The 24078-nt window shown below is 32.0% G+C and overlaps 1 non-coding gene and 1 pseudogene across 1 annotated transcript; one reads left to right on the forward strand and one right to left on the reverse strand.

The window, feature by feature from the left end:
* The first annotated feature begins 915 nt into the window (after window positions 1-915).
* On the forward strand, window positions 916-11805 carry LOC140888260 (uncharacterized; annotated as a pseudogene).
* Window positions 3565-3674, reverse strand: LOC140894103 (small nucleolar RNA R71). Its single transcript, XR_012153653.1, has one exon. It is a non-coding gene; the product is annotated as a small nucleolar RNA R71 (small nucleolar RNA).
* Window positions 11806-24078: the final 12273 nt, after the last annotated feature.

A 24078-nucleotide genomic window follows, 5' to 3' on the forward strand; every position in this document is an offset into this window, starting at 1 on the left:
CTTTTGTGACATTCTGGACAAAACTAGCAAAAACATTGTAAACATAAACTCCCCCTGAGTTTAAAATACTTCTCCCTCTTAATCGTAAGTCTTCCCCTGAAGGTGTTGTCCCTCGTGTTGGCAACACTATGGATAACATGGATAGTAGCACTTAGGGATTCTATAATTCACATTTTAGAACATAAGTGGGGCAAAAGAGTTAATCTAGTTAGAGCATATTTGAACAATTAAAGCACAAAAATAGAACAAAACAAAGACAGATATATTAATCATAAAAATAAAGCAAAAATGAGAGAAGATAGAAAGGATGTGACACTAATCAATCTAAAATTGATCACTATCAGAGCCTTGTGATCAACATCTTCTTCATCATCTTCTTTTGTCCCATACGGACCAGCTTTATGTGCACTATCTCCCCTTTTTTGGCCAGAAATGCCAAGTTGACTACAATTAGCAAGTAAAGTACTGTAAAAAGCCAGGTCTTCCTGAGTTTGAGCAATCTTTTCCTTAGCACGAGTCATAAGCAGCTGAGTGGTAGAAATAGAAAATTCCCGAGGAGAGGGTGTAGGCACAATTTCTTCAGTGTTGTCACCCGTGTTGGAAACACCGGACACAACATTAGCAATAGCAGCAGGAGCAGGAACATCAGTCCACGACAATGAACCCTTGAGACGCCGAAACACCATAAATCAAGGATGGGAAGGGTAGCTTTGTGGATTTCAAGCATCCATCAACAAATTGGAGAATTGTCTGAAACACCAACTTCCCAAAATTAAAAGAACTCCCAGTGCCTATGGAATAAAGGATGAACGCTTGTGGCCTAGTTACCACTGCACAATTTGTTGAAGGCGTCCAATTCCTAATAGCAGTCTTGTGAAGCATTGAGTAAAAGGAATTGCGCTTAGCTGCTGAAAAATGGTCAGTACATTTCGTGACCATACCATCGGTGAGTACTGAAATCACTTCATGGATGTCCGGGTGGTGTCCTTCCTCCACATCGGGGGTAGAATAGAGAGAATTGATAAGGGCTGGAGAGAATTAAAATAGCATTCCCCGAAGATACTGATGAAACTTAAAATTTGTAATTATTTATATGTTAAAAAGTGTGTTTTAAAATTTAAGTTAAATTAAAATTATGAAGTTGTATTATTTTAGTGTTATGTGTTTATATTTAAATGTTTTACTAAAATGTTGTATTTTACGATTTGCGCAGGTTTGGTAAAAATAAAATTACTCAAGCTACAGAGGTCATAATGGAGTAATCTCAAAACCTGTAGAATCACAAAAGAGGCATCTTCAACTTTGTAGAAGACAAAAAATTCCAAAAACTTCATTAAGATGATCAAAATAATCAAACATCAAAATGGAGACAGATTTACTTTTACTATGACCAGCTTGGAGTAAAAATATCATAAGTATTTCATATTTTATCCAAAAGGGGTGAATGAGTTGTCAAAACACATCTACAGACAAAGGGCAACGTGTTATATGTTTTGTGCAGAAGCAAAATCGAAAGTCTACGGCATCAAACATGCCAATTAAAGTTGGGTCAATGTATTGACATTCAAGGAGACAAGCACCCACCAACTTTACTATTTCATATTTAATGAGTCTTGGACCCTTGCTCTAATTTGGCCTATAAATAGATGTGTTGTATAAGCTTTGTAGTGTGCAAGAGTGTAGAGAATTCCTCATTTGTAAAATAAATATTGTGTGTGTGAGAATAAAAGTTTGAGTGTGCAAGTTTCTCAAGTTCAAGTAAGAAATTTCTTTTATCTTTATTCTTGAGTTTCATGTTCATGGAAAGCTAAATCTTTTTATGTCAAGGTGAAAAGGTTTCATTGTTGGTCAAGTAAGATTGTTTATATTTTGTATATTCTTTTCTTTTCTATTTTTATTTTTACTAATTGATCTTTATTTGTAGGTATAATTTTGGATGATTTGTTGTTATCTATTTACATCAAATGCTTGGTACCTTGAATGTGGTTACCTTGATTTGTTGTCAAATATGATACAATAAATACTACAATAATTATATACTATAAATATAAGTATCTATTTATAATAAAGTTATATATATTATTTAGACGATAGCGTGACACTGTCGGTTGTTCTAAATAATATATTATGATTTAAACTAACATTTACTTTCTCGCATCTAACTTTTACTTTATCGCAACTAACATTTACTTTTCCGCAACTAACATTTACTTTCTCGCATATAACATTTATTTTTCCGCAACTAACATTTACTTTATCGCATCTAACATAAAGTCATATATTTTATTTAGACGATAGCGTAGCTCTGCCGGTTGTTCTAAATGTAATATTGTGATTTGATCTAACATTTACTTTTATGTCAATTTATATTTATGCATTTATATATATATTATGGGTACCATGTATTAAATATCGGCTGATATTAATATAGTGGGAACTATATTATATGATATACTTGTTTAAATATTTAATTGTTCTTTTTATGTTTATATTTATTCATCTATATATATATTATGGGTACCATGTATTAAATATCGGTTAATCTGATATTAATATAGTGGAAACTATATTATATGATATACTTATTTAAATATTTCATTGTTCTTTTATGTTTATTCTTATTTTAGTTTCTTTTATTTATTTTTATTAAGCAATCTTAAATAAACCAACAATGAACCTTTGAAGCCTTGACAATTTTATAATTTGTGTATTTGAAGTTTTATAATAATATTTTCATCTATAATATATTATTGCTAAAATTAAACTTACAACATCCTCTCCGTGGATCGATCTCGTACTCACGAGTATATTACTTGCAGACAACCTACAATTGGGTGAATTACAATTTAAGTTGTAGCAAGTTTTTGGCACCGTTGCCGGGGAGGTATAAATTAAGTTTAATTTTGTTATTATGTAAATAGTATGTTGTTTTTAATTGTATGATTGTTTGGAGTCGTAAACAAAGTGGTAGACTTGTTCGAGTAACTGAAAATATTTTAAACATGGACGATAATTCTAATAATCAAGATGATGATGATGATAATAATAATAATAATAATAATAATAATAATAATAATAATAATAATAATAATAATAATAATAATAATAATAATAATAATAATAATAATAATAATAATAATAATAATAATAATAATAATAATAATAATAATAATAATAATAATCATCATCATCATCATCAAGAACATGAACAACCAAGTACACTTAGGCACCATATGAATCCAATAAGAACTAGTACACCATCTTGTTTAATTTTTCCTCCTGATGCATCTAATTTCAATTTTAAGCCACAAGTCATTCAACTTTTACCAAATTTTCATGGCTTAGATTCTGAAAATCCATATTTGCATTTAAGAGAATTTGAGGAGGTTTGCAACACTTATAATGATCAAAATTGTAGCATGGATACTGTTCGATTAAAGCTTTCCCCTTTTCCTTAAAAGATAAAGCTAAAACATGGTTGCAAAATTTGATATCAAGTTCAATAAGATCATGGGAAGAAATGCAACAACAATTTCTAAAAAAGTTTTTTCCTTCCCATAGAACAAACTCTTTTAAAAGACAAATTACAACTTTTTCCCAAAAACAAGGGGAAACATTTTATCAATTTTGGGATAGATATAAGAGTTACTTAATACATGCCCACATCATGGTTTTGAAATATGGAGGATAGTTTCTCACTTTTATGAAGGTTTAATACCTAAAGATAGGCAAATGATAGAATTCATGCGTAATGGAACTTTTGAAGATAAAAACCCAAATGAAGATATAGAATATTTGGAGTCATTAGCAGAAAATGCTCAAAATTGGGATAATATAGGGTCAATTGAACCACCAAGTAAAACCAATAATTCAACAAATGGTGGTGGTATTTATCATCTTAAAGATGATGTAGATGTTCAAGATAAACTTGCATTTTTAGCAAGAAAAATCGAGTCATTAGAAATGAAAAAGAGTGATCAATTAAAAGTGTTCAAGAAATTGTTTGTCATATATGTGACACACATGATCACCTTACAAAAAATTGTCCTACTTTGCCTTCATTTAAAGAATGTCTCCATGAACAAGCCAATTATGTTAACAATTTTAAAAAACCAACATTAGATCCTTTTTCACAAACATATAATCCTGGTTGGAGAAATCATCCTAATTTTAGTTGGAGGAACGATAATAATGCACAACCTTCACAACAACCTTTTCACAATAACCAAAGTCATCAAGGTTATGCCCCTTATATCCCACCTCCAAGAAAACATTTTGAAGATGAAATTCATGCATACATTCAAAAGCAAGAGTCTATCAATATTCAAAACATTCAATCTATGAATGATTTGAAAGAAACTCTTGCAAAATTTGCATCTGCACTTAATATTCATGAAAAAGGAAAATTTCCATCTCAACCACAACCTAATCCTAAAAATCAAGAAAAATTTGATCAAGTAAAATCTGTTATTACTCTTAGAAGTGGTAAAATAGTTAATGATCCATATAGTGATGAAAACAAAGATCAGTCAAACTCAAAGAGTAAGGATGAAAATCTTGATACTTTCGAGAAAGATGATACTTTGAGTCCTAAGATTAAGAAAGTTGATGATAAATTATCTGAAATAATATGTGAGTCAAATAAACATATTCCTTTCCCTCATGCATTAGTTAATAATAAAAAAACAAAAAAATGATTCTGATATTTATGAAGTTTTTAAACAAGTAAAAATAAATATTCCATTATTAGATGCTATTAAACAAGTGCCTTCTTATGCAAAGTTTTTAAAAGATTTATATCCTGTGAAAAGACAATTGCATGTAAAGAAGAAAGCATTCTTAACGGAGCAAGTAAGCTCTATTATTCAAAATAATTCTACCTTGAAATATAAAGATCCCGGTTGTCCAACAATTTCATGTATTATTGGAAAAAATAAAATTAAAAAAGCTTTTTTAGATTTGGGAGCAAGTGTGAATTTAATTCCTTATTCAGTTTATGAAAAGCTTAAGTTGGGAGATTTAAAACCTACATCTGTCACTTTTTTACTAGCTGATAGGTCAATCAAAATACCTAGAGGTATCGTAGAAGATGTGTTAGTTCAAGTCGATAAATTCATATATCCTGTGGATTTTATTGTCTTGGATACACAAACAATAGAAGTACATAACGAAATTCCAGTAATATTGGGACGTCCATTTCTAGCAACTTCAAATGCTTTAATTAATTGTCAAAATGGAATAATGAAATTGTCTTTTGGAAATATGACTTTAGAACTTAATGTGTTCAATTTATGTAAACAACCAAGTATTAATGAAGATGAAGATGATAATGCAATAGAAACAATCGTGGAAGAAAATATACACCAAGAAAACTTAAATCAACAATCTGAAGTTTGTTTAGTGGAAAGTTTTGATTCAAAAAATGTTTTTAAATCAAAGTTATTTGAAGAAATTAATGAACTTGAAGAAGTAAAAGAAAATGATCATCCAAAACTTGAATTAAAACTCTTACCAATAGAACTAAAATATGCTTTTCTTGATGAAAATCAAACATATCCTATTGTAATATCTTCTACCCTCTTACCAAAACAAGAAGAAGATTTAATAACACTACTTAAAAAACACAAAAATGCAATTGGATGGACTTTGCAAGATATAAAAGGTATAAATCCTTTAATCTGCACACATAGAATTCACTTGGAAGAAAATGCTAAAACATATCAACAACCACAAAGAAGATTAAATCCACACATGAAAGAAGTTGTTAAAAATGAAGTTTTAAAACTATTAGATGCCGGAATTATTTATCCAATCTCGGATAGTAAATGGGTAAGTCCAACACAAGTAGTACCAAAAAAATCAGGCATCACTGTTATAAAAAATGAAAAGGGAGAATTATTACAAGCTAGGATTCCATGTAGTTGGCGTATGTGCATTGATTATAGAAAATTAAATGATGCAACTAGAAAAGATCACTTTCCGTTACCATTTTTAGATCAAATTTTAGAGAAAGTGGCAGGTAATCCTTATTATTGTTTTCTTGATGGGTATTCGGGGTATTATCAAATACCAATATCATTAGAAGATCAAGAAAAAACTACTTTCACTTGTCCGTTCGGAACTTTTGCTTTTAAAAGAATGCCATTTGGTTTATGTAATGCCCCGGCTACTTTTCAAAGATGCATGCTAAGTATTTTTAGTGACATGATTGAAGAATTTGTGGAAGTTTTTATGGATGATATAACTGTTTTTGGAAACTCATTTGAAAACTGCCTTAAAAATTTGGAAGAAGTTTTAAAAAGATGTGAAGAAAAAAATCTTGTTTTAAATTGGGAAAAATGTCACTACATGGTTAAATCCGGAATTGTGTTAGGGCATGTCATATCTGAAAAAGGAATTGAAGTTGATAAAGCTAAGGTTGATGTTATTTCTAATTTACCATCACCAAACGCGATCAAAGAAATTCGATCATTTTTGGGTCATGCGGGATTTTATAGAAGATTTAAAAAAAAATTTAGCATAATATCGAAACCAATTTCAAATCTTTTAACAAAAGATGCACAATTTGAATGGACTCAAGAATGTGAAACTGCTTTTAAAAAGATAATTAATCTTTTAACTACATCACCTATTTTACAACCTCCTGATTGGTCTTTACCATTTGAATTAATGTGTGATGCAAGTGATTATGCTGTAGGAGCCGTGTTAGGACAAAGAAAAGAAGGTAAACCTTATGTGATCTATTATGCAAGTAGAACCTTAAATAGTGCTCAAATCAATTATTCAACAACTGAAAAAGAATTACTTTCAGTAGTGTTTGCATTAGATAAATTTCGATCATATTTAATTGGTTCTACTACTATTGTTTATACTGATCATTCTGCCATAAAATATTTATCAAATAAACAAGATGCTAAGCCGAGATTAATAAGATGGATTTTGTTGTTACAAGAATTTGATCTTGTAATAAAAGATAAAAAAGGAAAAGAAAATGTAGTAGCCGATCATTTATCAAGAATAATTTCTGAATCATCTTAAAATGAAATACCAATAAATGAAAATTTTCCGGATGATCAACTATTTTATGCTACTACTATGCCTTGGTTTGCTAATATTGTAAATTTTCTTGTGACAAATAAAATGCCTTCTCATTGGAGTTCACAAGATAAAAATAAATTCTTGAAAGAGGTCAAAAAATTTTATTTAAAGTTCGAAAGAAGTTATGTTATCATACCAAAATCTATATACATTAAAACTTATATTAATTAATAATTTTAGGACCGTTCTCAAGTTGTTTGTGTGCTACTTCAGCTAGTGGCATTATATTCAGAGACGGATCTAAAGTTGGGCTATCCTGGGATGTAGCTCAGCCCATTTTTTTTTGGGTTAAATATGTAACCTGTTAATTTGGCCCGTCAAGTAAAGACCTCCCTTTAGGCCCTAACACCCAGATCCCTGTTACAACTAGGAAAAGTGATTTTTTTTAAAAAAAAAAAAAGAAAAGAAAAATGGATTTTATTTTTTTTTTATGGGAGAAAAATGGATTTTATATTTAATATTAATATTTTGTATAAGACAAAGCCCATCCGCCTTCAGGCTTCAACATGTTGACTATATAAATTTTTTTTATTTAACTTATATATGTATTATAGTAATGTATCATCTGTTTTATAAATTTTTATTTTATATATAATAAATATTTGCTTTTTTTAAAAAAAAAAATCAATTCAGTCTATCATTACTCATTAGGCATTTTAATTTTTTTTTCTTGTTTTCAGGTGTTAAAAATTTTTGGATTTAAATAATAGTGATGGGCTAAAATCTTAAGAAACCAAAACTCTTTTTTTCCCACGTCTATTTCATTATAATTTAGTATAAATAATAAAAATAATTTATTATAATTATATTATATTATAATATATAAATGTGTATATGAAGATGAGACAGTTACTGACAAATAAAATCCCTTTGATTTATCTTGTTATATATGAGGTTATATGTTTTTGTCTCCACTATTAATTAGTGAGTTTTTTTTGTAACAATTAACATGTTAAGATGACACTTTTCAATGAAATTGAGGATGACTTTCTTTGTGATTTTTTGTCACTGTATTTATTCAACGAGATTTAGCTAATTATTTATATGTTGATTCAATTATAGATGAATTTTATATTTCAAAATTTTGCAGAGCATTACTTTGAAGTTTGAACAACATGATATATTGGCTTTTGTTATACACACACACGTGCATATAATTTATACACTTTTCGTAATAATATATAATTTATTTAACATTAAGTTCAAGCCCACCCTAAATCATATTTTTGGATCCGTCCCTGATTATATTCATCACCCGGCCGGTTTGGTACTTGGTGCATAAATCATTGCTATATATCCACCACAGTCTTCTACTTGTGGTTCGAAAATGTTCTGGTTTTCTCGGACTTCTCCCTTGCCGCCCAAGCAATGACTTCCGCTCGGATCGAGAATCATCACCTATTGGCACCATTATATTATATATAGAGGACATACGCTCCCTTCTTGCTAGCTTCTTCCAGATTCCTGTCCTTATCTTTTGCTTGCGGAGCCGCAAACATTGTAGCTCGTTGTATTGCATATTTTGCTCTTTCTCACCCCTCCCCTATCTCGTGGGTCGAATGTATTTTTCCATCTTCGATCATGGATGTATTTTTCAACTTTTTTTAAAAAATTAATTTTACAAAGATTTTAATTAATGAATAAATTAAGGATTTATTATTTTAAAGAGTGTTTATTTATTCAGCTAGCATAAATTTAATCTATTAAAAGTAATTGTGTTTCACCAATATCTGCATCATATTATTTGAATTAATATATAAAATATTGATTATACATATATATACACATGTATAAATAAGTGATACACATAACTCCAAAAAAAAAGAAAAGAAAAGAAGAAGGTGATACTCAATGTTTTCTAATAAGTATTGAGTAATAAAATTAATTTTACCATGTAAAAAAAACAGTAATATAAATAAATTTCCTGAAAAAAACAACAACAATATAATTATATTTTACTAAATTGTACTAGTTGTGTTAATTTGTAATTTTATCGAATTATTAATTTATAATATTATTGATGGGACTATATGTTTATAAAATGGTGTTCTGAAAAATTATTAATTATCTTATTAATTTATCGAAGTTATCAATTTAGTACATTGGCCCAAGTAGAGCTCGGGGAAAAATATTATTTTAAACAGTTATTTATTTATCGAGTATTATATTATAAAGGTTTTACTGAATTACTACTAAGATTATCAAAATCTAATTTAGAAAAACTTAGGGTATGAGAATCGTTAATTATTTTTCTCAATTTTGTATTTATACATATTCAGAATATTTCAGTCATTATATATGCTTTTGTGAACCAGAAGAGCAATACATGAAGTAAGCATCTTTCTCGCAGATGCAAACTCATCTTTTGTGCGACATAATCAACTAATACTTTATACTTGGAGTACTCATCAGCAAAACATGCAACACATGCATGTGTGTGGAATAAATTAATGATAATCAATAGTAAATAAGTCATATTACATTAATTTTATATGAAATATCTTCAATTTTCTTATAAAAATTTCTTACTAAGATACGTATATATAATTGGGCATTTGAATATTATATTTTCTATATATTATTTAAAATTTTCAAACGCGTGAATGTAATCAGGGGAAGATTGACTACGAGCGCAAACGGGCGATAATTAATATTGAAAGGATAATTATTCCTTGATATCTTCCCATGTTTTGAAAGATTATAATATTGTGTTTTGCCTTTTTAGGATTGTTAGTTAAAATTGTGTTTCTTATCTATATGCTTGATATATTTTAAACTAGGAATAGTTTTGATTTGAATTGAGATAATATAATATTCCTAGATTTAAAATATGATTTCTTGGACTTGAAGTTTAAATCTTTTTAAATATCTTATTTAATTGGTTGAGATATTTTAAATAGGAATTATTTTATATTGAATCATAGAATAAGATATTCATATATCTTAAATAGCTTAAATATTTACTTGATTATTTTTTAGGAGATATTATGCACTTATCATAATATATCTTTATCTCCTAACTTAATATTATTTCCTTATCTTTGTAGATTGGTTCAAGTTTGAAAAAAAATATGATCAAGTCTTTTTTGGAGATAAGCTGACACGCTTAAATAGAAGAAGAGGGTGTAGAGATTGATGCGGCTTGAAGAAAAGGAGAGAGAGAGCAGAAAAGATAGATCAAGCCGTAGATGAGGATTTGAGCGTGCAGAAAAAAAATAGAGCTTGAACGTAGATGACAGAACTCGACTTTCTGGAGTGCTTTCACGCTGAAGAGTTCTTGTCAATTTGCTGAATTTATTGTTCGTAGATGCCTTGTAGTTTTGAGAGCACTTGAAGATTGTTGATCGAAGATTGTGTTGCTCTCGTGTTTGGGCATCTCGGATCAACTCCTTTCTTGAGTTTTCTTGTTCTACTTTCAGTAGACTGTTAAGGGAGTTGTTTTTATTTATTTATTTTCTCACATGTTTTGAGAAAATTGATTTTTGAAATAATTCACTAGTTTTAGGGTTTGTAAAACTCTTTGAATATTTTCTAGTAAAAGTTTTGCCCTGAGGCGCTGCAAGAGTATTTTATACTCTTGCTTAAAAATCTGAGTCTGATTTATTTGGTTGTTTATCTATTTTATTCATGCTTTCAAAAATTCTGATGCATGTTAATCAAGGTGTTATTGAAGATGTTGTCAACACCTTATGATAACAACTGAATCTGTTTGTATGTGCAACTTTTTATTACTTTAGTAATTGTGCATATTTACTCTTGAGTATTTTTATGGTTGGTTTGCTGTTACTATTCACGTTTTAATATTTCCGCTGCATGTTGAGTAGGATGTTGTCAACACCTAGTGACAACATCTGATTCTGATAATTTTTATGAATTATGATATCCCTTACAAGTGGTATCTGAGCCTACTCCTGATACACTAAGAGCTGATTCTGGATTATTTTTTTTAGGAATATTATGGAGTCAACAACAGCAAACTCATTCTTCAAACCTCAAGAAGTCTTTGAATCGGATTTGGGAGATGACTCGTTGTCACTCATCACAAAGAAGTTTGGTGATTATCTGAAGAAGATGAGGGAGACAAAGAAGACCGATCAGAAACTCAAAGCTCCACTTTTTTCGGCTGCTAACAAAAATCTGAGAATAGACGAGCCTGATAAATCATCAAGGAAGTTTCTTGATCCTCAAAAGCCTCGAATTATGCTGGAAGGAAAGAAAAAGCCTACTACAAAGAAGATTGACATGGTGCAATGTCATGAATGTCAAGGCTATGATCATTTTTCCAATGAATGTGCAAACAGGCTTCGGAAAGGGATGAGCACATCTTTGAGTGGTGAAGATTCTGAAGAAGATAAAGAACAGAATGAAGAAGAAAGCCACACATCCCTGACAGCTTTGATGAAAAGAAAGAAACTTATGCAAGTCAATCCTTTAGGTGTTGCCGCAGGTGTTGCCACACCTGACCGCAACATCTCCCAAAGGTCAGTATGTTTAAATCATTTTACTACTGATAATGTGTGTAATACTGATGCAGGTAATGAAAGAATGTCTCTGGAAGATGTGCGAATGCAATATGAAGAGCTATATGCTGATTGGATTGAAAGAAATAAAACGAATGCTATTCTTTCAAAGGAAAATATTAACTTGAAGGCTGTTGTGTCAAGACTTGAAGTTATGCTGAGAAAGAAGGATTTGGAATTGAGTTAGGTTAAGGATGAACTCATGAAAGCTAAGGCTACACTGGCTAAATTCAACTCAAGCACAACCAAGTTTGATTCTTTGCTCATGATGGGAAGAGATGGTAAGGCTGGACTAGGTTTTGAGAACAGTAAATTTAATGTTGGTGAATGTTCAAAATCTCCTGTGTTTGTCAAAGAAAGTAGCTGTCCAGGAAGCTTAACAGAAATGGTCACAACAACCAATCCCCCAAAACCAAAGCCACAGCCTACTATTCCTATAAAGTCTGGAAGAAAACGTAAGTTTGTTTGTCATTACTGTCATAGACCTGGTCATATCAAACCATACTGTTTTAAGCTGCAGGAAGATTACAGACAGAGATCTGCATCGAAGGTGTTGCCAACACCTTTCCACAACATCTCCAGAAACAAATCTACTGTAAGACAGGTTTGGGTACCAAAAGCTGATATTCACTGCTATATGATTTATACTGTTTCAAAAACTAATGTTTCAGGTGCTTGGTACTTTGATAGTGGTAGCTCACATCATATGACAGGTTCTAGAAAGTTTCTCATAGATTATGTTGAACAAAAGAGTGGGAAAGTGACTTATGAAGGAGGTTCAAAGGGAAATATCGTAGGAAAAGGCACACTGGATGTTGCTGGTTTGCCTAAACTTTGCAATGTGCTACATGTTGAAGGACTAACTGCAAATTTAATAAGCATTAGCCAGCTTTGTGATGATAACTTTCATGTGCAGTTTGATAAGAAACTATGCAAAATTTTTGATAGTTCTAACATGTGTGTTATAACAGGTACAAGGTCATCTGATAATCGCTATCAACTTGAAGAAGAGATGACTTGTACGCATACAAAGATGGATGAATTTAACCTTTGGCATCGAAAGTTGGGACATGAAAACTTCAAGTCTTTGAAGAACTTAAGTAAGTTTGATGATGTTAGAGGTACGTCTAATTCAAAATCTGGAATTTCATTTGTTTGTGAGGCATGTCAAAAAGAAGCAGACCAGGGTGTCACACCAGATGTTGCCAACATCTGAGAAAACACTCTGTCCTAAGTTTGTACATATGGACTCGAAGGGTCCAATGGATGTGGAAAGCTGTGGAGGTAAAAAATATTTTGTTGTTTGTGTAGATGATTTTTCACTATATACTTGGGTAAGATTTGTGAGAGAAAAATCAGATATATTTGATGTTTTTAAGAATTTGCTCACAAGGATTGCGAATCTTCACAACTTGAAGGTGACCAGAATTCGTACTGATTATGGTAAGGAGTTCTAAGACTCTTCTTTTGAGAATTTATGTGATCTGAAGAAGAAAACTGTCGAAGATGAAGTTTTTGAAAATTTATGTTTGAAAATTCTGGAAAATCAGATGTTGTCTCAGGTGTTACAACACCTCCGACAACACCTCCTACTGAAATTCCAAAAACTAAACTTGAACAGGTTAATGATGAGAATGAGGATGAAGACAGTGAGGTCATTGTGATGTGCATGGAGATATGCAAACCCGAAGGAAAGAAAATGTGGATTATCGAAAGACGGCTGGACTAATTCGCATGAGCTCCACGTTTTCATAGGTAAGATTTTCGTGTTTTGTGTCAAACAGTGAATCCAAAAAGGTTGGCACTGTATGGATTGTAGCAAGCACCACGTGCATGGTATGGAAGATTAACCAAATACTTGCTCAATCTTGGAATCAAAAGAGGTGAGATTATTGATAAGACATTGTTTGTGCAAAAGTCTCAAGGTAATATTATTATTTTCCAAGTTTATATGGATGACATAATCTTTTGTGCTTCTTGTGAAAAACTTGTTGATGAATTTGTGAAGTGCATGTCGTCTACTTTTGAGATTAGTATGGTTGGTGAATTGAATTATTTCTTGGGGTTGCAAGTGAAACAAATGCATGGTGGAATTTTTGTGTGTCAAATACAGTATGCTAGAAATATTTTGAAAAAGTATTTGAATGAAAATTGTAAACACATGCGTACACCAATGAGGCAAAGTGAAAAACTGTCGAGGGAAGATGTTGTCGAAAGTGTTGACAACACCCTCTACAGAAGCATAATTGGAAGTATCTTGTTTTTTTTGCTACTGGGCTAGATATCATGCTTAGGTGAATGTGTACTGTGATAATTCAAGCGTTATTGATATATGCAAAAATCCAGTACAACACTCTCGAACCAAACACATAGACATTTGACATCACTTCATTAGAGATTTGGTCGAGAAAGGCATAATCTGTATTGAGTTTATTAGAACTGATAGCCAATTAGCTGATATTTTCACCAAAGCATTGTATTTCGAGAGAGTTTCCAGTCTAAGGAAGTCTCTTAGTTTGTGTGCATTATAGACAGAACTGAGATGTTGTCTGGAGTGTTGCCAACACCCTGCGACAACACCTTTTCATGCATGTGCATCTTTAGGTTCATTAGGCATGTTGCATTCATGCATTCATTCTGTTTTGTGATGTGTTGGATACTTTGTAACCATTGAACAGTTTTCACTCAGGATTCTTTGCAAATTGTTTTACAGTTTAATGAGATTTAATTAAAGAAGAGTTCTGACTAAATCACGAAGTAGTGGAGGGATGTTCGTGTATTCCATGATCCTGTCCCAAGTGAAAAGTGATTTCGCAAATTCAGAAACTCAAAATAACAAAAAAAAAAAAAAAAAAGGTTCACCAGAATCAATTCAATCATCAAATTTGATTGAAAATCAGAAGCAAATGGAAAAAGCTACCTAAAGGGGTCCGTTGAAGATCGTTCCTTTAGTGTGAAGGCTACCACTTCTGTAATAGAAATTTTATGAATGTTTGGAAATCAAAGTTTTTGAGAATCCTGAAGTGTTGCTGGAAGATGTTGCCAATATCGTGGATAACACCTCACTTGTCAACATATTATTTTGCATGTGATTGCATTTCATTGCATTGTTACACTCTGTTTTTAGACATAATTAGGACATGCATATTTATTTTATGGTGAATATATCTTGCTGAGAAGTTTGAAGTTCGAAATAAGTAAAATTTAGTGATTTTCCCAATCCACTAATATTTCGAATTGTTTTGTGATCGAAAGTGTTTTAGTGGAGTTAAATTCGATGTGGAGTTTATCTATGAAAATTTTGTGAAAATCAATTGGCTTGATTTATTGCCTTAATTCGGAAATTTATTTCCATAATGATTTCAAATTCCATTTTAACATTGGCAATTGTTACTGTTAGGGAACATTAACTGTGACCGAGTGATTAAGAGGTGAAGGCTTTGTTGTTTAGATTTGATCTTATCATCAGAATGTTTTATGGTCTTGTTATTTTTTGCTCACCCTCACAACATTATCATTTCTACAGAATTTTGTCGGTCCTTGCATTATTGTCAAATTCTTCTCTTCTTATTCTAACCGTTCAAAATTTTATGGCAGAGAAAAATTTTGATTCAGTGATATTCAAACAGAGATGGGCTACAAAGAAGATGTTGAGCCAGATATTGACAACACCTCTGACAACATCTTAGAGGATGATTTTTTTTTGAGATATTTGATGGTCATTGTTACTGCTGTTGATTCATCTTTGATGGTCATTTTTACTGCTGCTGATCCATCCCTTGCATTCTCTGATGAAGGCTCTGAGGAATCTGCCTCAGAAGCAGATGTTTCATCAGATGCTGCTGACATTCTTGCTGACATCTTAGATGAGGAGTATTTGAATATTGTAGAATTTTTCAGAATTCGGAATTTGCTGGATACTGTCACTGTTATTACACCTTTCTTTAGGAAGTCGGTGTTGCTGTTTCTGCAGGTGTTGCTGACACCCCGGACAACACCTTGGATGAAGACTACCGAGTAAGACAATCATATTCCTTTGTTTGTTTGTTTGTTTTTTTTTTTTTTTTCTGAGAATGCTGCAAACGATTGGCAACACTATGCCAATTGTGACTTCTTTGAGTACCACACCATTGATTTGAAAGCATATGGCGCACAAAGTATGGTAAGAATTTTCCAACTCAGAAATATGTTCGCTACTATGATATATGCTACTCTTTACTTTAGACTTATGGTCTTGGAATTATACTGAAATTTGACTAACGCTGTGTCGAACCCTCTTTCGCAAAATTTGGGAAAATTCATGTGAGGGTTCATATTTTTGAGTTTAGTCCTACTGTGATTAATGGATTCTTTAACTCACCCGAGGTGGAAAAAGATGTGCAGCCTGCTCTGATAAGATAGCTTATGTTCTTTACAAGACTGCAATCAAGATTTGGACTTTGTCCACAAATTCCATCTTTGTCACCAAACAACAAGCTGGTGTGATATTTTCTATAGGAACTAGAGCAGCTTTGAACTTTGGAAAGCTTGTGTTTTACTACAGTTATGCAATATGCAAACTGGTTGGTATCTTACATGCTCTTGTTTCCTTCTTTGATATTTGATGAGCTAGTATCTCAATATTTTGAAAAACATGATGATGAGCATTTATCTGCTATTGTTGAGGTACTGAATCTTGCTCCTGCATTACTTAGAGGTAACATGAAGTTGGACCTACCTTGGTCAGAAATAGGTGCTGCTGCAGATGTTGTGGCAGATGTTGCCAACACCTCCCCTGCCACTGCCATATTTGTTCCTCCTACTTCAACAACGGGATTATGTCTTTATTTAATCCCAGATGCTGCATGTTGAACAGAAGATTTTACAAGCCAAAGCAGACATCGCTTACTATAAAGCTCTTCTGTCTCAATATAGAATTTTTTTCTTGGTGTAGGTACCTCTTCTGGACAAAAAGGGGGAGAAGATGTTGAATCTGGTGGCTCTAGCTCTGATGGAGAAGATAGTGACTATGGATCTGATGGAGAAGAGACTAGTTCTGGCAAATCAAATAATGGATCGTCACAAAGCATTAAGTTTAATTTTTTGTGGTTTATTTTGCTCTGCTCTGATTTGTCTTTCTGTTTTTGCTCTGATCTGGTTCTAATCAATGTTAGCTTGTTTGATTATGACTCTCTGATTTGTTCTAAGTTTTTTTTTGCCCTGACTTAAGTGTTGTGAGGAGATGTTGGGAACATCCTCGACAACATCTGTGCTTAGACTAAGGGGGAGAATGTATTTTCGTATTCAGGGAGAGAATTGCTATTTAGAGGAGTTGTGATGTGTACTGAATTGATTAAATATGTTTTGTGATTCACTTTTGAACATGTATTAAGTATTTTCTGATCTCGCCAAGTGTTGTGTGCAGGTGTTGCCAACTTTCTTGACAACACTCAGAATTGAAAGATCAAATTCAGGGGGAGAACTGATTTGATAAGTTTGAACTCAGGGGGAGTTCTGAGAATTAATATTCAAGGGGAGTTGCTGAATTGGTTTTAGATGTTTTGTCCAGAAAAGGCAAAAAGAGGGAGATTGAAAGGATAATTATTCCTTGATATCTTTCCATATTTTGAAAGATTATAATATTGTGTTTTGCTTTTTAGGATTGTTAGTTAAAATTGTGTTTCTTATCTATATGCTTGATATATTTTAAACTAGAAATAGTTTTGATTTGAATTGAGATAATATAATATTCCTAGATTTAAAATATGGTTTCTTGGACTTGAAGTTTAAATCTTTTTAAATATCTTATTTAATTGGTTGAGATATTTTAAATAGGAATTATTTTATATTGAATCATAGAATAAGATATTCATATATCTTAAATAGCTTAAATATTTACTTGATTATTTTTTAGGAGATATTATGCACTTATCATAATATATCTTTATCTCCTAACTTAATATTATTTCCTTATCTTTGTAGATTGGTTCAAGTTTGAAAGGAAATATGATCAAGTTTTTTTGGAGATAAGCTGACACGCTTAAATAAAAGAAGAGGGTGTAGATATTGACGCGGCTTGAAGAAAAGGAGAGAGAGCGCAGAAAAGATAGATCAAGCCGTAGATGAGGATTTGAGCGTGCAGAAAAAAAATAGAGCTTGAACGTAGATGACAGAACTCGACTTTCTGGAGTGCTTTCACGCTGAAGAGTTCTTGTCAATTTGCTGAATTTATTGTTCGTAGATACCTTGTAGTTTTGAGAGAACTTGAAGATTGTTGATCGAAGATTGTGTTGCTCTCGTGTTTGGGCATCTCGGATCAACTCCTTTCTTGAGTTTTCTTGTTCTACTTTCAGTAGACTTTTAAGGGAGTTGTTTTTATTTATTTATTTTCTCACATGTTTTGAGAAAATTGATTTTTGAAATAATTCACTAGTTTTAGGGTTTGTAAAACTCTTTGAATATTTTCTAGTGAAAGTTTTGCCCTGAGGCGCTGCAAGAGTATTTTATACTCTTGCTTAAAAATCTGAGTCTGATTTATTTGGTTGTTTCTCTATTTTATTCATGCTTTCAAAAATTCTGATGCATGTTAATCAAGGTGTTATTGAAGATGTTGTCAACACCTTATGACAACATCTGAATCTGTTTGTATGCTCAACTTTTTATTACTTTAGTAATTGTGCATATTTACTCTTGAGTATTTTTATTGTTGGTTTGCTGTTACTATTCACGTTTTAATATTTCCGCTGCATGTTGAGTAGGATGTTGTCAACACCTAGTGACAACATCTGATTCTGATAATTTTTATGAACCATGATATCCCTTACAAGTATTCCTACCCTGAATTCAAAAAACTTTGAAATTAAAATTTTGAATCCACCTATTCTACGTGCAATATTTACATATGCTTGAAAAAAGTGATTATGAAGGTTTCGTTTACAAATTATTCTACTTTGTCCAAAAACGTAGTACTACTTAATTCTTACAATTACCCCTTCATTTTATCCTAGCTTACACTGAACAAACATTGTCGCGCGTGTGTTTCGATGGCTTCGTCAGATGTAATCGAACCGAACCAATTGACAAGTTCAATTCCTATGCCAGTTCATGCTGGTAAATGTTTCTTAAGTCTGTCGCTTTTATTATGCATGTAGTTAAGCAAAGAGAATTAAGAAGGATACAACAGAATATTTTAATATATATTGAATCAACATATTATATAGGAAAAACTGCAATTTTGGTCATGTATGTTTGTCACTTTACGATTTCGGTCCTCTCTGTTTTCATATTTCAGTTTTAGTCCTGCATATTCCAATTTTTGGCAATTTTAGTCCTTTTTCTTCGAAAATGCTTACGTGAAACTTTACACGTCAGCTCCACATAAGCGCTGCATTTGTGCCACATCAGAACCACATCGGAAAAAGGACTAAAATTGCCAAAAAAAAATAAAGATATCGGACTAAAACTGAAATGTGAAAATATAAAGGACCAAAAGCGCAAAGTGACAAACTTACATAACCAAAAAAACAATTTTCCTTATTATATATGATGTAAGATATGAAAGGATTTTAAAATACACTATGTTATCCATAATTAGCGAACGATAAAAAATAAAATGAAAAAAATGATCATCCTGCCTAGCTATTTGTGTTGGCATATGTATAAGATCCATTTAATCAATCATATACGAAGATCTATCTCGACAAAAGATTAATCTCTAACTCGTATAGGTTGGCACAATCTCGAAACATTTACTTTATCAAAATGCTTTTTTAGTCTTCAATTTAAAGAAGTTTGGAAATGTATTTTGTTGAAATTAAATAAACTTGAGGTAAAATCTTATATATGTTTTGTTGAATTGAATACGATTATTACATAGATAAATAATATTTTTCTAATTTTCAAATTATTTGTATGAAATTTCAGTAAGAACATTAGAAAAATTGTAGTTTTGATTCAGTTGGTAGTAAGGCGCTTTTTGTTCTTTCTATAGTCTTATTTAATTAGCCTTAGTCTACTGTTTTAATTTGTATATTTTTGTAATTTTATTCAATGTTTTTTAGAGTATTAATCATTTTTTCACGAGAATGTAGATCGATGTGACATGTTATTGTTTATGTGTTCAACATCAGTTGGATAGTATTCCTGAGAATTTCATATATAGGCTTGGGTAATCTTAGCCCTTGATCTAGCTTTTAGAGTTGAATTAAGTCCAAATTAATCTACATTTTTAAAAATATGTCTAGCACCATCTCATGAATGCGTACTCCCAATGATAATATAACTAACCTTTCGAAACGATGAGTTAAAAGTCCCTTCATTATATAAATCAATGGGGATATTATTTTGTTATAAAAGGACTTTAATACTTACATTTGAGATTAGAAAAAGTAAAATAATAAAATATGTTCTTACATCACAAAATAGAAAAACATAAGATAAATACATAACTGAAAGCTAAAATTCATCAATACAATGGCAATGCAAAATGACATCAAATATTCCAAATTTCTCTTGTTGAGCACCCTCAAAACTAGGTATATTCTTCCTCTTCGTGTTCCTCTTCATTATTATGTGGAGAGAGAAGTTCTCAGCAAGTGGGAGCACTAAAATTTATATGTTTCTATGATCTATCGAAATCAGTCTCCTATATGATAATAATCTAAGAAGTGAGGCCGTTTCCTATATATTAATCTTTTAAGGAGTGAGACTATGTCCTATATGTTAATTTTCTAAGGGGTGAGACTATGTCTTATATATTAATCCTTTAAGGAGTGAGACCGTACAACGGTTATAATCCCACTTTATAAGAGCCAGGGTTCGGATATCCTTTCCCATATCCAATTGAATCCTAACACTTCATGAAACGTATAGCACATGACAGAACACAACACAAAACAAAACAAAGAAAACATGATTGAATGAAAATTTCAAAAGGTGTGTTTTCTAATATGGAGATGATCATATAATAAATCCGCTAAGTTTTCCGAATGACCTGATCGACACTCGTTGGTAATATCAAATTTTCAAGTGGTTGATGTCACGCCCTGAAAACGGGCCTAGTTGACATCGGCATTGTTTAACAATTTAACATTGAAACAACAAGCCTCGTAGTACAAATCTTGCCAAAAACCAGTCTATTTCATAAACCATAACAGTTTTTACAGAGAAAAAAACAAATGCGACAATGCAGAAGCGAAACTGAAATTTAAAGTAAAAATATTTCTTCAACTTGAACTGATCCGTCCTCACCAGCCCCAGAACATATTCCGTTCTTCGTCATCTACTCATCTTCATTCTTATCTGGGGAGGAAAGTAAGGGGGTGAGTATTTTGGAAAATACTCAGCAAATGGGGGCCGATCGAACATGATAAACACCAAAATATATTTACATGTACACATGTATATTTCATAATCTCAAAATAAAATAAGCATGCTGAATCTGACACAAATACGAAGCAAACATTGCACTGTTAACTATCTCATTTTTCGTGGTTTACTGATCAGTCCCCTATATGTTACTCCTCTAAGGGGAGATGCCAAAGACACGTTTATTATAACCCACCGCATCAGGGTCATATCAAATCAAATCAAATCATAAGAAATTCTTTAACCATTTCTAAATCGACTCTTAACAGTGCATCTCAAATATTTCCAAATAACTTTAACATGCTTCAAATAATATCACGAATAGCCAACAAATAGCATATCAAAGTGAAACGAATATACGTATCATGCCGATCGAATATTCAAAATCATAAGTAATTTATTTTATGAAGCATAAATCACACACAAAAATGAATATAAGTGTAGAAACTTATATCACACAAAAGAAAGATAGAAGCTCACTTACAGTATTTGATTTCTAAGAAATCGTGTAGGAGTAGACGTTGTTATACAGCCTTGAACTGGAGCAAATCTCGAAATAGGTTCAAGACAAAATCTGCTTGGTCTTAAGGGAGTTGAGCTATTCGGATTCTGTACAAAGAAAGTGCAGCTCCTCGATCACGTTTCGGTGAAACTTTGGACAGATTTATGGACCTTGATTGTTGCTAAATCTCCAATGGCTGCTGCAGGTGTTGACTTCGAAGCGTAGACAGATTCAACGGCTTCAAAGCTGGACAGAATCTGTTCAAACTTTGGACCGAAAGTTTCCTTCGAACCGATACCGCACTCCGAGTTTTCTGGGCAGCTTTGGAGATCGATAATGAGCAAATTTTCTGAGCTTCAAACGGTTGTTGTCGAGCTTAAAATTTAAGAGACTCACTGGCTTTGATAATGGACCAATTCTTGCTCTAAAAAAATTTGTTCAAACTCTCGACAATGGCCAGAAGCTTCCCTTTGAAAGGATGCCGACTTTTCCGAGATTCTGGCAACAAGGTTGCTCAAAAATCAGCAAAACTTAGAACTCAAATTTGGGCAGATTTTCACTCAAATTTGGTGCTTCAAAATGGCAGATGGCTTGGACTTGAATATGTGGGGTTGTGGTGCTAGAAAATGTACCTTCCCATCAGCTTTATAGGCAACACAATGCAGCTGAAGCATCCCTCCTTCACGGCCAGTAACCCCCCTTTTAATTGCCATAATTTCTCTTTATTCTTGGCTGTTACAACTCTTGACTATCAGCCTTGAATTTGGAAAAAAAAAAAAAACTGATCTTGATTGCTTAATTCCATCGGTTACATCTCTTCAAAGTAGCTGGAAAGTTGGGTTCTCACAATTGAGAGCGTTTTTCTCGTAAGGTGTGTTTTCTAATATGGAGATGACAAAATCCCATTGAATTTGGCCCATATAGAACGAGACTATATGGAGAATCAAAGAGTGTTCTTGCCCTAATTTTGATCTTCAACAAGTCATCAAAAGAATACACAAAAGAAAGAGTGAAATGAATTTTTCAGATTTGCATATGTTTGCAAATCAGTCAACTGGCAGAGGGTTCTGCAAAATATAGAACTTCTTGATCATGCTGAAACTTTAAGGAATTGAAATATTATGTGAGTGGTGTAGATTGGTTTTAGAGGTTATTTAAAGCCATTTCTTGATGACGAACAAAATATGCTTTTCCTCAGAGAGAATATGTGTAGCATGATTTAAAAGTCATTCACGAAATTATACCCGTTGGATGTGTTTGAAACTTGTATATTGTGGTACATTCTAAATGTTGAAGATCGAATTTGGATCTTTGAAGCGACGTCAATGGGTTCCGGACAGATTGTTGCTTGCTCGAACTTGAATAAATCTCTGCAGTGTTACGCCTGTTAACTAACTTTGGCCTTGCTCGAAATTTTTGGAGAATTTGTGGTTTGATTTTTACAAGGGTTGAGGGTATATTTTTAGGCACTGAGAAGCTATCGACATAGGGAAAAAAATCTTTTGTGACAAACTGATGTAACATTCTATGTTACACCAATCATTGACTTACACGTGTGAGAATTTACATGTTTTAAAAACTGTCATACCAATTGAAACGTAACAAGTGAAATTAATTGTCAATGTAACAGGAAATGTTACAGGAATCGTCACAGGTGAATTTTTCCCTCGACATAGACTTGATAACTCCAGTTGTCGAAATTTGAAGGGTATCAAATCTGAAGATTTGATTTTCGATTACATATAGCTTGATCAACTAAATCTTCTTATCTTGCAAATATTCTATCTTGATATGCGAATCTCAAAAATATGTATACGCTTCTCGAAATTAATTCATATTTAAATGCTTATCTCAAAATTAGTATGTTCAAAAAATCGAGGTTTCACACAAGAGATGGCTTCCATCCACGTTGCACCTTGCCCTGCATATCACTTATGGTTAACTCAAGTTGCTATAAAAATCAATTGTATCTCACTGTAAACATATTTTAAATCATTAATTTTTATCATGTGGGAAAATATTATTACAAAAACATATATATACATATAGAGAGAAATTAATATGTTAAGTTGCGAAAATGTGAGAAAAATTTTTATTGTGTTGCTGACATTTCATTAAGTGTTCAATTCATAGAAAATGAATTTGAGGTTGATGATTTGTCAAGAAGTGGTTTGAGATTTGTGTTGAATATTCTAAAGAAAAATAAAGTTTCATGAAGTTTTAGAATTGGAAATCAGTTATGGAAGAACAAATCAGTTTTAGAAGTAAAATGTCACGCCCCGAATCCGGGGTTGATCGACATCGGCGTTGCTTTCAAATAAAAATTCAAAAACAACAAACCTCATAACACAAATTTTAACCAAAAACTAGTATATTAATATTTCACGACGAAATTTGTTCTTACATCTCATAAAGAAAATCATAGATCAAATACATCAGCGGAAGCTGACTAAAACTTATCATCATATGGACAAAGAAACTCAAATAGTAACAGCTCTTCTAAATTTCTCCTTTTTCATCAATCCAATATTAGCTATGCTCTTCATCTTCAAGTTCTTCTTCATTTTTATCTGGGGAGAGAAGTAAAGGATGAGTGATCTGGGTGTCGCTCAG

The sequence above is a fragment of the Henckelia pumila genome, chromosome 3, assembly GCF_033568475.1.
Source record: "Henckelia pumila isolate YLH828 chromosome 3, ASM3356847v2, whole genome shotgun sequence".
Lineage (NCBI taxonomy): Eukaryota > Viridiplantae > Streptophyta > Magnoliopsida > Lamiales > Gesneriaceae > Henckelia > Henckelia pumila.